This window comes from Mustela nivalis, assembly GCF_964662115.1.
Source record: "Mustela nivalis genome assembly, chromosome: X".
Lineage (NCBI taxonomy): Eukaryota > Metazoa > Chordata > Mammalia > Carnivora > Mustelidae > Mustela > Mustela nivalis.
In genome coordinates this window covers 37,538,008-37,552,021 of record NC_139040.1, presented here as the reverse complement: position 1 = coordinate 37,552,021, position 14,014 = coordinate 37,538,008, and the positions used below count along the sequence as shown (strand labels likewise).

The following is a 14,014-nucleotide window of genomic DNA, read 5'->3' as shown; positions in this document are numbered from 1 at the left end:
TCCTCCACCCAAGTGGTGGCGAGAGTGTTAATTCTAACATGAGGCTTACATGTCTTACACTTTTGTGGCTCCAACTGAAAAAGAGAGCTACTTTACAATTCAAGAAGAGGTTTTGTGCGATAAAAAGCTTGACTGTAATTGAATCACCACTTGCACACAGCCATATGTATCAAGAACAGTTACAACTATTAAGAAGCAAAATCCAAGAAAAACTAAAGTGACAAGCAACTACCAGGAAATGGGGCTTTAATTAGGTTAAATCTCCGTTATGCAGCAATATGGAACTAAGCATGAATTTAGAAGTCCTAGAATCACACTGGAAGAACCTTATTTGTGCCCTAGTCCACATCCTCATTTTTGTACATGAACAGAGGCGTCGATTTAGCCAGTAACTAATAAAGCAGACTGCTTACTCTTTCAAAGCGATTCATTTTTTCAAATGCCATTTTGCCCTTATTCTGCATCTCACCGTCGTTTCTTGGAGCAATGACTGATTATTTTGAAGGTGAGACACTAGAGCAAAATTCATTTCAAGAGGGTGGAAAAATGCCTTTGAAGGAGGAGATGTTGGAGTGCAGAGGAGAAATGACGTCCTATTTAAAATATGTAACCCCTTGATGGGGGTTAGGCAATGAATCATATTCTCCTCGATTTTTCTATGTGCTATAGACATCGGCTGCAATTTTTTCTGTAGGGTACTCAACTGAGAGGAAGAGGAAGTGAATAAAGCTCATGCTAAATATACAGCATTCATGAGGACAGGGATGTAGATAGAAAGACAGGAAAAGATACGAGCATGCTTCTCGTAGAATTCAGCTGTTTTCTAACATACCTAAAGATACGGAAGCTAAAAGGATATCGGAAGCCAGGGCATCCCTCAAATCGAAAGGGCGGATGCTGCCAGGGCCAGAGAGATCCTCTAGCCCTCGGAGCCATACCCATCCAGAGGGGACAAGGTGGTGTTGAGGTCGAGGGGCACCCTAAAGGTCGTTTGGAGGTCTGGAAGCACCTGAGGTGCTCCTTCGGAAAGGGTCAAGGCAAAGCCCAGAAGGCCGGTCGGGAGGATGCTTCTGGTTCTCGAGGGGTGGGGGGCGGTGGGCGGCAGGAAGAGGGGCAGGCTGGGCTCCCTAGGACCCTGGACTTCGGCAGAGGAAACGATGCAGAGACCCCGGGAACCTTCCTGGCCCCGGGGGAGGTGGGGTGAGAGGTTTGCAGGCGGGCGGGTAGCTCGGCCGGGCTCCAGGAGAAAGCGAGCCGGTTCCGGGAACTGGGACGTCCCCTCCACCTCCGCGGGGCTCAGGTGTGGGACGGCGGGGCCGCCGGAGCTCGGGCGCCGACTCCGACAGGGGTAGGCAGCTGGGGCTACTCACCGGAGACACGGCCCCCGGTGTCTTCCAGCCGGCCGGCGCCTGGCACTCGGAAGCCCTCGGAAGAGCCGCGTGCCCGCTAGCGCTGGGGCGAGGAGGGGCGCGCCGCGGAGGCCGGAGAAAAAGCCGCAGCGGCGCGCGCGCACCCTGACGGCTGGCGGAGGCGGGACGAGGCGCGGCGCGGCGCGAGCCCGGAAAAGACGCGCCCGGAGGGGCGGGCGGAGCGGGGGCGCGCGGTGGTGTGGCTGAGCCGGCCGAATCGGGGGCGGCGGACGTCTCGGCCCACCCACGCTCCCGCCTCCGCTCGCCCCCGACGTCAGCAGCGGAGGCGGGGCCCCGCTGGCTTCCCGAAACGAGGGAGGGGAGCTGAGAGCAAGCAGAGTCGGCTAACGGCTCCTCGCTGGCTTGCCGCAGCCTCTCGCTCCGGCTTCCGCGCCTCTGGGAGAGCCGGCCGCCTTATCAACTGTGTTTTCGGAAGGGCCTAGCGCCTATCTGAATTCAGCGAGGCTTGGAGCGCGCCCACGCCGGCACCTGTGCTCTCTACTTAGGACTCAGCCCGGGGAGGAAAGTTCCCCTCGGGTCATCTTCCAGCTGCCCTTTAGAGATATTCATCTTTGGACTTCTACTCTTTCTTCCGACGGAGATCCTATTCTTTGATTAAAGACATCCTGCTCCTCCACGCCTGAGCTACTGCCTCCGCTCTCTTACCTCGCCTCTCACTCCGTTAAGACCCCGCTCCCTCCTATTTGTGAACTACCACTAGGATAAGGGCGGTGGGGTGGGGGGGTCCTTTGATGCCTTTCCTTTCCACCGCAGGGGTCATGGCCAAAGAGCCCACAACTGATAAGGAGCGCATTGTGACATTTTATTGGCCATGATCATGGCTTAGGAGCCGGTCTTACAAAGACCATTCCCAAGAGATAGCTGTTAAAAGTAAGATTCTGGTGAACTGTTTCAGGACTGCAAAAGGGACAGACCATAACTGTAAATGAACCATGACGACAAGCTGCCTAGAATGTATCACCACAAGGATTAAAACACCAATATTCTTCCAAGCTCCATGATGCGAAATGGAGGACTAGCTTCCTCTCCCTGCTAGTAGTGGTCATTTCATTTCTCTTGCTGTTTTCCATCTTCCCATAGAATTACACATGTGTGTGTCACCCTTTCAGATTACAGACTAGAGTCGTTCTGGAGCTTTAGTATGCATCCAAATCATCTGGGGTGCTTGTTGAAATATGGGTGCCTGGAGCTACAACCTCCAGATACTGTGATTAGAGTCTGAGTGAGTCTGGGAAATTTGATTTTTAATAAGCATCCCAGGTGACACTATGCATGATGAGAGGCCCACAATTGGAGAGCATAGAACTACAGCTCTTTTGTGTTACTTACTCTGAAGTAGGATTACTCAGCCAGTTTCCAACAGGTCAACCCACCTACCTATAATATGCCTACAACTTTTACTATGGCAGTCATGAACTTCGTTTTTCGATACTGACCTAGAAAGTTCAGGACTTCAAACGACGAGTTTGTTGTGTTTATTTTATGAGAGATCTTGTAATACCAGAAATAAGTAATCATTTGTTAGCTATATAATTCACTAGGTACCTGCAGAGTACAGAGCCTCCATAACAGGGTTAACACAAATGAAGTAGAAGGAATGATCATCTCTGCCCTCAACGAATTTAGTGTCCAGTCATGGAATGAAAATACAGACACAGAACAAACCCAGTGTAGCACATAAGTCAATCCATTGGACCGGGAAAAAAAAGGACTTATAATTAAAGAGTACTTTTGTTGAGGTGCCTGGGTGGCTCAGCCGGGATAAGCCTCTGACTGTTCATTTCCAATCAGATCATGATCTCAGGGTCCTGATATCGAACCCCTGAGAGAGCCCGCATTGGGCTTGGAGTCTGCTTAAGGATTCTCTCTCAGCCTCTCTGTCCCTCTCTAAAAAAAAATAAATAAAATAAAGAGTACTTTTGTCCATTTCCTTCACTGACTGTCATTTAGCCCAGACCTCTTCGACTAGGTAATCTCCCCTGAACACTGAGCCCTTAGCTTACTGAAGTTGCTCCAACTTTAAAAGGTATCAAAGAAAGAGCCCAAAGCTCTCTGTTTTTGTTGGTATGTATGACTTTGTATACATACATACCTATGCATGGACCCATGTGTATAATAGAGACAGACCCAGAAACTCTTTCAATTTTTCAAGATCTTTATCACTTAAGTTATTCATTAACGCAGACAGTTGGGGCTACCTTTATCATAGACCACATCTCTTTGCTCTACAGTGAACCACACCCAGGACGAAGACTGAAGAAGAGCTACATCCCCCAAAATGAAACCAGGTAGCTCCATACAATTTCTAGCTTTCCTTTCTCATGTCTTCAAAGTCAAAATAAACCTTGTTTAACTTCTTGTCATCAGAAACCCTCCAGCACTCCTACCCAGGAACAAAACGTTCCCCCAGCCAGCTGCCTGACATTTTAGAGAGAACATTTGCACAGTTGTTTACCAGTTAGGAAGACAGGGTATTATTATCGCTGTTTTACAGGTGGAGAAATAGAACCAGGTTAAATGACTTGTCTAGTCCCACAACTAACTAGTAACAGAGCCTGGATTTCCTACCATGGGTTCCCTGACTCCTGGATGACAGCATTTACCAGGACATCAGTCTTCCTCAGTAGGAAATCTTGCCTGGGACTGCCAACCCCATTAGAAACCGAAGAGATCAACATATGGAAATGGAAAACAGGAAAATAGACGGCACAGTGGACAGATTTAAACTACAACATAAAAAGAACGAAAAGCCTGAAAATAAAGCTGTTCAAGTGGAATTCAACGCAACAGTTCTGTTAGCAGGTACTCATACTCGGGCCTTGCTCACTTGACTCTCCTGTAACAAGAAGCTGAAACAGATAGCCAGGCTGCTCCTGAAAACAGAAAACAACCGCTCTTCATTGACCGTGTAACAAGGCTTTTCGTGTTAAACATACTGCACAGGTTTGTAAAATGTAACTTCTTCCTGCGGTCCAACTACAAGCAGCAGGACTTTACAATAATATTTGCATAGACAAGTTATATTATATTTTGTCCTGAGCAAGGCCTTCTTTTATTTTCAGGCCCAACCACTGGGCCAAATACTGTCTTCGATGGCTTGTGTGAAACGAGTGAAATCAGAAACCTAGACAGGAGATGATCTTACTGTGAACATAAATAATAACCCAAGCTACTCTATTCAAAACTGGTCAGAGGCCTAGTAGCTAGATCTAGATGTTGTTGTTTGAGAAGTGATCCTTTTATTTTTCCAAAGAGCCCTTTCTTTTCATTCCAGCACATTTGGCAGGTTTTTATATTCACGGAAAGACCAAAACAAAGGGAAAGACACCCCATGCATCTGAATGCAAGAGGATGGTATTGTAAAGCCTCAATTCTTCCCAAATTAATCGATAAAGTCAGTGCAGTTCAAATCAAAATCCCAGCAGGGGTTTAATGGAACTTGACTACAATGTGTCTTACTAATTCCTTCTTAGTCCTCTTAAAAGTGAGCTCCTATCCCCTCTAAATAAACTCCTCCCAGTGTCCTTGCAAACTGCTTTAGTAACCTTCCCAAAACGGAAAAGAGAACAAAATATTCAGATTATGCCTAAGGCAGGAGGCAAATGAAATGGGCTGTGGGTGTTATTGGAACAGCATGGAAATTACCTTCAGTGTATTTTTATTCCCTTTCTGTATGATTCTAGCCCAATAATTTTAGGGGAAAAGAAAGGTCACTGGCATCATAACTCATATTCAGTCTCTCTTCATTTTCCTTTCCCTTTCACATACCAAAACGTTCTATTTCATCTTCTATTCTTAAAAGACAAGGCAAATAATGACAACATTTTCAAATGTTCCTTACTCAGAATCATTGTCTACCAGAGCTGGAAGGCCACTCAGAGGCAGACTAGCAGCATCGAAACTACGTGGGCTTTGGACGGGGACCACCCGGGACCCAGTTACATAATGTCTTCTAAGCCTCAGCCTCCTCATCTCTGAATTGGGGCTAATAATGGTTTCTCCTTCATAGGGCTCTTCTAAGGGAGGATTAAATGAAACCATGCTCGTAAAAAGCCTGGTTTATGACAAGTATGGAGAAGATGGTGGCTATTAATTACCAGGTATGACCTCCTCATTCTACTGATGAGAAAAAAGGAAGCTGTTACCAAAATTCACATTCTTCCGTTTACACCACACCACTCTTTGTCCAGATTCTCCTGTTTATTGAATGACTTTCTTTACAGCCAAGGGCTAAATTCCTTAAGTGGTCTACAACCGCCACCCTCACTTTCATTTACTAAATCACTCTGTAACCTGTGCACTAAACCTCCATTCCCTTCAATCCTCTAAATATGCCTTTTGCTAATGCCTTCTCTGAAATGGACAAACCCCTTCATTATACCGACATATTCATTCTGCTTAAGCCTTGAACATTTATTCAAAGCAATCCTTCTCCAAACTAAATGTTATAATAAAACTGTCTCCTTTGCTTGGATGTGTGTGGCACGGGTCCAGGCTAAGTTATTGTTATTCAAATGGAAAATCTTTAGCAACATGTTTAAATAACAATGGCCACCAGGTATTAAATACTTACTCAGTGCAGGACACTGCACCAAACACTTTACAGGCATTATTTCATTTTACCTGCACAGTAAGCTTACAAGGTAGATACTGTTATTATTTCAGTGGAAAATGTGCATATGGCTGGATAAGTAATATTTCACATAACCATCTCATTAGCACATAAACCCACCTAAAAGAGAAGCAAATTCTCATTTTTGGAACATCTTACTTCTATATTAAACACAGGGGAAGCCCTCCTACAAGAAGACATTGATAGCAAATACCCGGAAGGTGAACTCAAAGATTCTGAGTCACTTTTAGCTAGGTTCTGTATCTAATCCAGACCATCTATACAGGCAGCTTTCAGATTCAGGGTCTAACCTCAACTTTCGGAGAGCTCATTTCAATAGTATTTATGAAAGAGTTCAACAAATCTAATTTTGTTGCCAATGGACAAAACATTACATAGGGCAACCCAGATCAGCTTATGAATTGGTTATCTCTCTTAATTGAGACATGATGCAAATGAGGCCTAATGTAAAAATTATCCAAACTCTTTGTAGCTAGGCATCACTGTCCACGGACGAATACGTTTCTGGAAGACTATTTTAAGCAAATTTTCATACTGTAAGCCCTACTTTTCTACTGCTTGTCTCTATTATTCTTTTTCTTACAAAAGAAGGGCATGTTCACTTCTTTCGTTCAAATAGAAGTATATAAAGTAGGGCGCCTGGATGGCTCAGTTGGTTGGGTGACTGCCTTCGGTTCGGGTCATGATCCTGGAGTCCTGGGATCAAGTCCCGCACTGGGCTCCCTGCTCAGCAGTGAGTCTCCTTCTCCTTCTGACCTTTCCCCTTTCACGCTCTCTCTCTCATTCTCTCTCTCTCAACTAAATAAATAAATAAATAAAATATTTTTTAAAAGAAGTATATAAAGTAAAAGGAGTCTTTGGTCCTGCTCTACAGAGACGATGACAACTGAGAACAAGCTGATACACATCTTCCCGAGTGTTTGCCATGCACATACAGGGTAACATATACTTATTTTTCAAAATGAGAACATATTATACATATTGCTTTCCAAATTGCCCTTATCCACTTAATAATGTATCACAAACATCACTCCATGGTATTATGTTTGTATGTAGATAGCTAAGTAATTAACTTTTTTTTTTAAACTGCTACCCGGTATTCCATAGTATGGACGTACCATGATGTATTCATCATATCTCTCTTAACAAACATTTAGGATTTCCCCCTAGTTCTTCACAATACTCCAATTAATATCCCTGTGCAAGTATCTTTGCATATTTGTTCAAGCACCTCTATGTAGTTAAGCCCTGTAACTGGAAATGATGCTGGGTCAAAGGCTATGTGCTCTTGAAATTTTAAAGGATACTATCAAGGTGTCTTTTAAAAGGACCAAACCATCTTACACTCTTACTTAGAGTATGTAAGGGTGCCATTTTCCTAGTATTTTTGAAAACATTGAATATTATCAAATCTTTAAAAATCTTATCAATCAGGATATCTGGGTAGCTCAGTCGGTTAAGCTTTTGCCTTCAACTCAGGTCATGATCCCAGGGTCCCAGGATCAAGTCCCAAGTCAGGTTCCTTGATCAGGCAGGGAGCCTGCTTCTCCCTCTGCCTGCAACTTCCCTTGCTTGTGCTCTCTCTCCTTTTCTTTCTCTCTCTGTGAGAAATAAAATAAAATAAAATAAAAAAAAAGAAACCTTACCAATCCAATAGGTAAACAATGCTTTCTCATTATTGTTTAAATTCCGTTCATTAAAATGTTTGAAAATGTTATGTATTTTTCTAAAAGTAATAACTATTCATTATAGAAAACAGAAAGCACCAAAAATATATAAAGAACGCTCTTTACTCTTTTTTTTTTTTTTTTTTAGTATCCTCCACACCCCATATGAGGCTTGAACTCATGACCCAGAGATTAAGAGTCACATGCTCCACCAACTGAGCTAGCCAGGCACCTCTAAAGAGTGCTCTTTATTTTTTTTTAAGATTTTATTTATTTATTTATTTATTTATTTATTTATTTATTTGACAGAGAAAGAGAGATCACAAGTAGGCAGAGAGGCAGGCACAGAGAGAGAGGGGGAGGCAGGCTCCCCGCTGAGCAGAGAGCCCATGCAGGGCTCAATCCCAGGACCCCGAGATCATGACCTGAGCCGAATGCAGAGGTTTAACCCACTGAGCCACCCAGGCGTACCAAGAGTGCTCTTTAAATCTACAATTCTGCAGCCTTGAGTGAGCCACTATGAATATTTTGATGTATTTCTCACCAACTTCTTCTCATGCGTATTTTTTTCCAAAATTGCAACCATTCCATATGCCTAGCTGACACTTGAACAGCATGAGGGGAAGGAGTGCTGATCCCTTGTGCAGTCAAAAATCTACATATAACTTTTGACTCCCCAGAAACTTAACTACTAATAGCCTGCTGCTGACCAGAAGACTTACAGATAACACAAAAAGTTGATTAGCAAATATTTTGCATGTTACATATATTATATACTGTATTCTTACAATAAGGTAAATTAGAAAAAAGAGTTATTAAGAAAATTGTAAGGAAAAGAAAATACATTCATAGTACTCTACTGTATGTATTGAAAAATTTCCATGTGTAAGTAAATCCATAGAGCTCAAACTCATGTTGTTCAAGAGTCAACGGTATAGTATTGTGTGCTTTTCCTCACTTGACACTGAAAGTGAGCTCTCCCCCATGTTGTTAAAAATTAGTTAAAGACCAGGTTTAGGGCTGCATAATATTCTAGCACATGGCTATTACATAATATATTTAACCAGTCCCCTATTGTGAGTGGGTGGGGCATTTAGGTTTCTAAATTTTTCAAGTGCTATAAGTGATGCTGTTATGAACATCCTTGAATATCAATTTGCATGTCTCTCTAATTGGTTTCTTTAAATAACTGTTAGATGTTGATTTGCTGAATCAAATGTTATTATTTCAAGTTAATCAACTCATCACCAAAACTTTTCCATCTGATTCTCAGTAGAAATTGAAAACAGTAATTTGTAGTGATAGTCCCATTGATGAGTAGTCCCCAATAAGAAAACAAATGCATGCACTGATCTGCTGTAAAATCATAAAGGTAATTTTAATTTTAAATCAAATTAAATAAAATGATTTTTTAAATAAGTTACCAACACAAAATAGTGTTTGATTCAAGGTGGAGAGGTTGTTTCTCTTGTTTAGGATTTGAGTTTGGGGAGGTTTTTTGGCAGGAATATAATATTTTAACATTCTACTGGAGAAAACAGTTGGGGAGAGATAATTTCAATGAACAGAGCACACTGACCTTAAGAGTCCCTTCAGCTTCAATTACACCTCCCTCCCCCGGACCTCATACTCTATCCTGTTGCCAGCCTTTTGTAGAAGCAGCTGCTTTTTTGGAAATAAACAAGCTGATCTTGGGCTGAAAGAAAGACACTAAATAAAGAAACCTAAGGAAAGCGCAAAAGCAAAGTATGTCTGCAAATTAACAGAAAAGAAATAGCCACAAGGTAATAAAAAATATCAAAAGCGGGTCTTCAGATATTACAGATCAGATCAGTTCCCTGATCAAGTTCTGTGATCATAAGTTTTGATAGAAACTTTATCTTACCTACTGTTTTTAACTTGAGAAAGCCTCTTAAAACTGGAAAGAAATACTAATGCAAAGACCATGCCTTCATCACTTCCACTCTTTTGTATTTTATTTATTTTACATTTTTATTTTATTTTTTTCTTTTCCTTTTTATTTAAAAAAAAAAAGGTTTTTATTTAAATTCCAGTTAACAGGGGTGCCTCGGTGGCTCAGTCATTAAGCGTCTGCCTTCAGCTCGGGTCCTGATCCTGGGGTCTTGGGATCAAAGCCCACATCGGGCTCCCTGCTCAGTGGAGAGCCTGCTTCTCCCTCTGCCTCTCCTCCTGCTTGTGTTCCCTCTCTTGCGCTCTCTCTCTCTCTCAAAAAATAAATAAATAACTTTAATAAATAGATAGATAGATGAAGTTCTAGTTAACAGACAGTGTAATATTAGTTTCAAGTATACAACATGACAATTCAACACTCCTGTACAATACCCAGAGCTCATCACAAGTGCACTACCACAGCTCATCCTATGTCATGCCCAAATGATAACCTAACCCCTCCCGGATAGATCTTAAATCCTTGACTCCTCCTCAGGGACTGAACGTGCTAATTGTTCTCTTCTGACAATGAGCTGACCCAGAGCTCCTCTGACCCAGAGCTCCCTGGAACCTGTGTCAGATGGGCTGGAGAACGGCCCCTATGCTGGCAGGGCAGATCACCTTACCATTTATTACAACTTTTCAGCTACACGTTAAGAGGGGAAAAGTTTCAAAACCTGGTACCCTCCTGCAGGGAAAAAAAAAAAAATGCATAATCGGATTAAGTGAAAGTCAAGGTACCCTCATCTGAAGTCACAGAAGTTAAGAGAATGAAAGACTGGCAAAGTTCATATGAGAAATGCTTGAGCCACTGACTAGGAAATAGTGCAATGTCCTGTCTGAGTCAGTTACACTGTTTGATAAACAAATATCTATGACACACATTGCAAAACGGAGATTAAGAAACCTCAGGGCAGAGGACAGACCATCACACATACAAGTGTACTGAGGCACTCAGCCAATACATAAAGAGGAGCCTGGGTTCAGAACTTAGAAGTCTGTGTCTCTCGGCCCTTTTTTTCTTTGCTCCTTTTTAAACTTATTCTGTTGATACAGGTTTGAACTGAAGCAACAGTTTTAATTTCTATATGTGCAAACAAAGGAAGAGTACACATCTGCCTTTGAAATTTAAAGCACGTAACACATGAACTTCTCAAATAGAAGTCCAGAGCTGTAAAAGATTTTAAAGGTAATAGAGAGTCCGATCATTCATTTATTTACAGATGAGGACATGGAGGTTCCAAGAGATAAAGTAATTTATTCAAGGTTACAAAACCAGTCATTTCAGAACTGAGGGTTGGGACAGAGATCTCCTATCAACTCACAACTCATCCTACTTTGCTACATTGTCTACCTCATATTGATTTCCCAGAGGTTTGATAATCTAATCTTAAGCACAGTTACCAAAACCATATCTATTAAAGTGCTCTGAAAAAAATAAAATAAAATAAAGTGCTCTGAATTGCTTGATTTTAAAAAAAATCAGGAATGTCTAAGGAAGACAGAAAAATATGATCTGTTTAATTTATGTGGAACATATCTGAGGAAGCAAGCAGAAATTTCAATGAGAAAGATTTTTTTTCTCATTTACATTTTGTTTAGGGGGAAAAAGAAGTCCCACAAAACTTTCCAATACCCTTGTTAATTATCTGCGTGTGCGCAGACCTACAAATGTCCCTTCTGGGTTGCCATGTCCTCCTTAACCAGTGGACATATGAATTTGATAGTCAACTTGTCCTGTTTACCATGGCTTTCCTTATTCCCGTCTGTCAGTTTTATGACATTCCTGCTATTTCATTTAACTGTATCAGCAAATATTCAAGGTCTGTAAGACTTGCTATCAGAAAGGAACTTTCCACTGTTGTGGGAAATGTGACATTCTCAGGGGTGGGGGCCAGGAAGGCATTTGGGGCATCGGCCAAATAGAATCTTGTGACGCTAGCCCTCTCATTCCTGTCTGCTTCTGATCTATCTTCCGCACTATCTAAAAGAAACTATAAAAGTTCAGAAATTGTCCAACGTCAGAAGTAGTCTACATTGAACATGACCAATAAATACATGAAAAGATGCTCCACGTCATTAGTCTCAAGGGTAACATAAATCAAAACCACAGTGAAGTACCACTTCCCATCCACTAAAAAAAAAAAAAGGAAAATCTCAAGTATTGCACGAGGATATGGGGAAAAAACCTCCCATCTTGCTAGCAGGGACGCAAAAACAGTACAGGTGCTGCAGAAGACAGCTCAGCTGTTCCTAAAAGCATGAACCACAGAGTTACCGTATAATCCTGAAATTCCAAGCCTAAAGTATATATCTAAAGTCACTGAAGATAGGCATTCAAACAAACACAGGTACACTCCTGTTCATAGGAACATTATTTATAATAGCTAAAAAAATGAAAATGCCCGTCCATTTACGAATGGACAAACCAAATGTAACACACCCATACAATGGACTATTATCTGACCATAAAAATGAATGAAACACTGGTATACGTGAAAAAGGCCAGACATATGATATGATTCCGTTTGTACAAAACATCCAGAATAGGTAAATCCATAGAGACAGAACGCAGAACACTAGACGCCAGAGGCTGAGGGAGAAGACACTGCTTAACGCGTACAGGATTTTATATAGAAATCACAGAAAAGTTTTGAACCTAGACAGGGGTGATGGCTGCGCAATACTGTGAAGGTACTACGTGCCCCTGAATCATCTGCTTTAAAAGGGTTCATTCTATGGTATGTTAATTTCACCTCCATAAATCATGAAAATTCTGCATTGAAAGAACCAAGTGAAAGACTATGAACTTTGTTTGCCAAAGTTCACGAAATGAAGCATCAGAGAAGACACTGCTGATGGTAATACCTCAGAAAATAAAACAGAGTAGACAAAGGTCCCTGGGGGTAAAATTTATGTTCAGTGAGTTGCAGGGTGTTTTTCTTGCTCACTTCTCTTGGCTCATTTTCCAAGACAATGTTTTCTATATCTGTGTGAAACCCTAAGTCCTAAAACCTAATGGCTTCAGCAGTGTTGTTTTCTTCTGTCCTCGTGGGATTTTTTGCTTCTCTTAAATGAGAAAAAAATCTAGGAAGAAAATTTTAATTAGGTTTTAATGCAATACCAAATTCAGAATTACCTGAATAAAGTCTTCATTGACATACAGTATAACAAGTTGTAATCATTTTATGATTTAATGAAATTAATAAACTATGTAGTGTGTTTCTAATTGAGGAGGCATTCAAACTACAAATGGATTTTTTATTTTTAAATTTTAAATTCAATTAATTGACATATAACATATTACTGGTTTCAGAGGTAGACTTTGGTGACTCATCAGTCTTACATAATACCCAGTGTTCATTCCATCACATGCCCTCCTTAATGTCCATCATCCAGTTGCCCTATCCCCCCAACCACCTCCCCTCCAGCTACCCTCAGTTTCCTATGATTAAGAGTCTTTTATCATTTGTTTCCCTCTCTAATTTTGTTTTGTTTTATTTTTCTTCTCTTCCCCTATGATCAAATAGTTCTTTTAAAATATCCCATATTTTGAGATTTTATTCCTCAATTTCCATTTTTTCCCTTAAGAGATTAAGGAAGCACAAAACATTGTCTATGAATTCAGAATTTTCCGAAATTTTAAATATTTACTCCCAACTCCTGCCTTCACATCCAGTCAGTCATTCGACAAATATTTGTTTAACTTGGACTCTGTGCCAGACTGGGTGTTGGCACACAGATTCAAACTGAGCTAAAGAGACAAAGTCCCTGCCCCTAGGAAGCTTATGTGGTAATGTAGCAGACAAAACAAGACAATTTCAGAAAGTAGTAAGTGCTATAGGGAAAATAAAATGAAATCAAAATAGGTGTGTGTAGGGGAAGGAACTGGGCTTTAGATTGAGGAGATTAGCTTTGCTGAGAAGATGATGTTTGAGTTAAGAATGATGAAAAAGAGCCAGCCTTGTCCACCCAGGTCTAGAGGAAGAGTAGTCCAGGTAGAGGAGTCATTAAGTATAAGGGTCATAAAGCCAGTCTGGCCTTGGGCCTTGAGCAGCTGGATGGGTCAAGAGAACCAAGGGCAGAGGATCATAGAAAGAAGACATGAAGGTAGGGAAGATCTGGTTTTTCAGAGCTTTAGAGGCTAGGGTAAAAAGTTTGATTTTACTCAGGTACATCTATGCTCTGAAAGGTCTTTCAACACCAGTGGTAACCTGGCCAAAGCTGTAGCTAAAAGGGGTTGTTGAAACATGCACACACACACACACACACACACACACACACACACACACACACAACTTAAAAGGGGATATATCAAGACAACTATGCCTCTC

At 41.5% G+C, this 14,014-nt stretch overlaps 1 protein-coding gene across 8 annotated transcripts in view; it reads right to left on the bottom strand.

Moving 5' to 3' along the window:
- The window catches only part of ACSL4 (acyl-CoA synthetase long chain family member 4), an 82,621-nt gene extending 80,938 nt beyond the window's left edge, over positions 1-1,683 (bottom strand). For 2 of the 8 annotated variants that reach the window (XM_082717336.1, XM_082717335.1), the window contains exon 1: positions 1,371-1,508. The gene's annotated coding sequence lies outside the window, so the exon portion shown is untranslated. Of the gene's footprint in view, positions 1-1,370 lie in introns of all 8 variants that reach the window. The other 6 variants (XM_082717334.1, XM_082717330.1, XM_082717332.1 and 3 more) reach the window with 6 other exon arrangements.
- Positions 1,684-14,014: the final 12,331 nt, after the last annotated feature.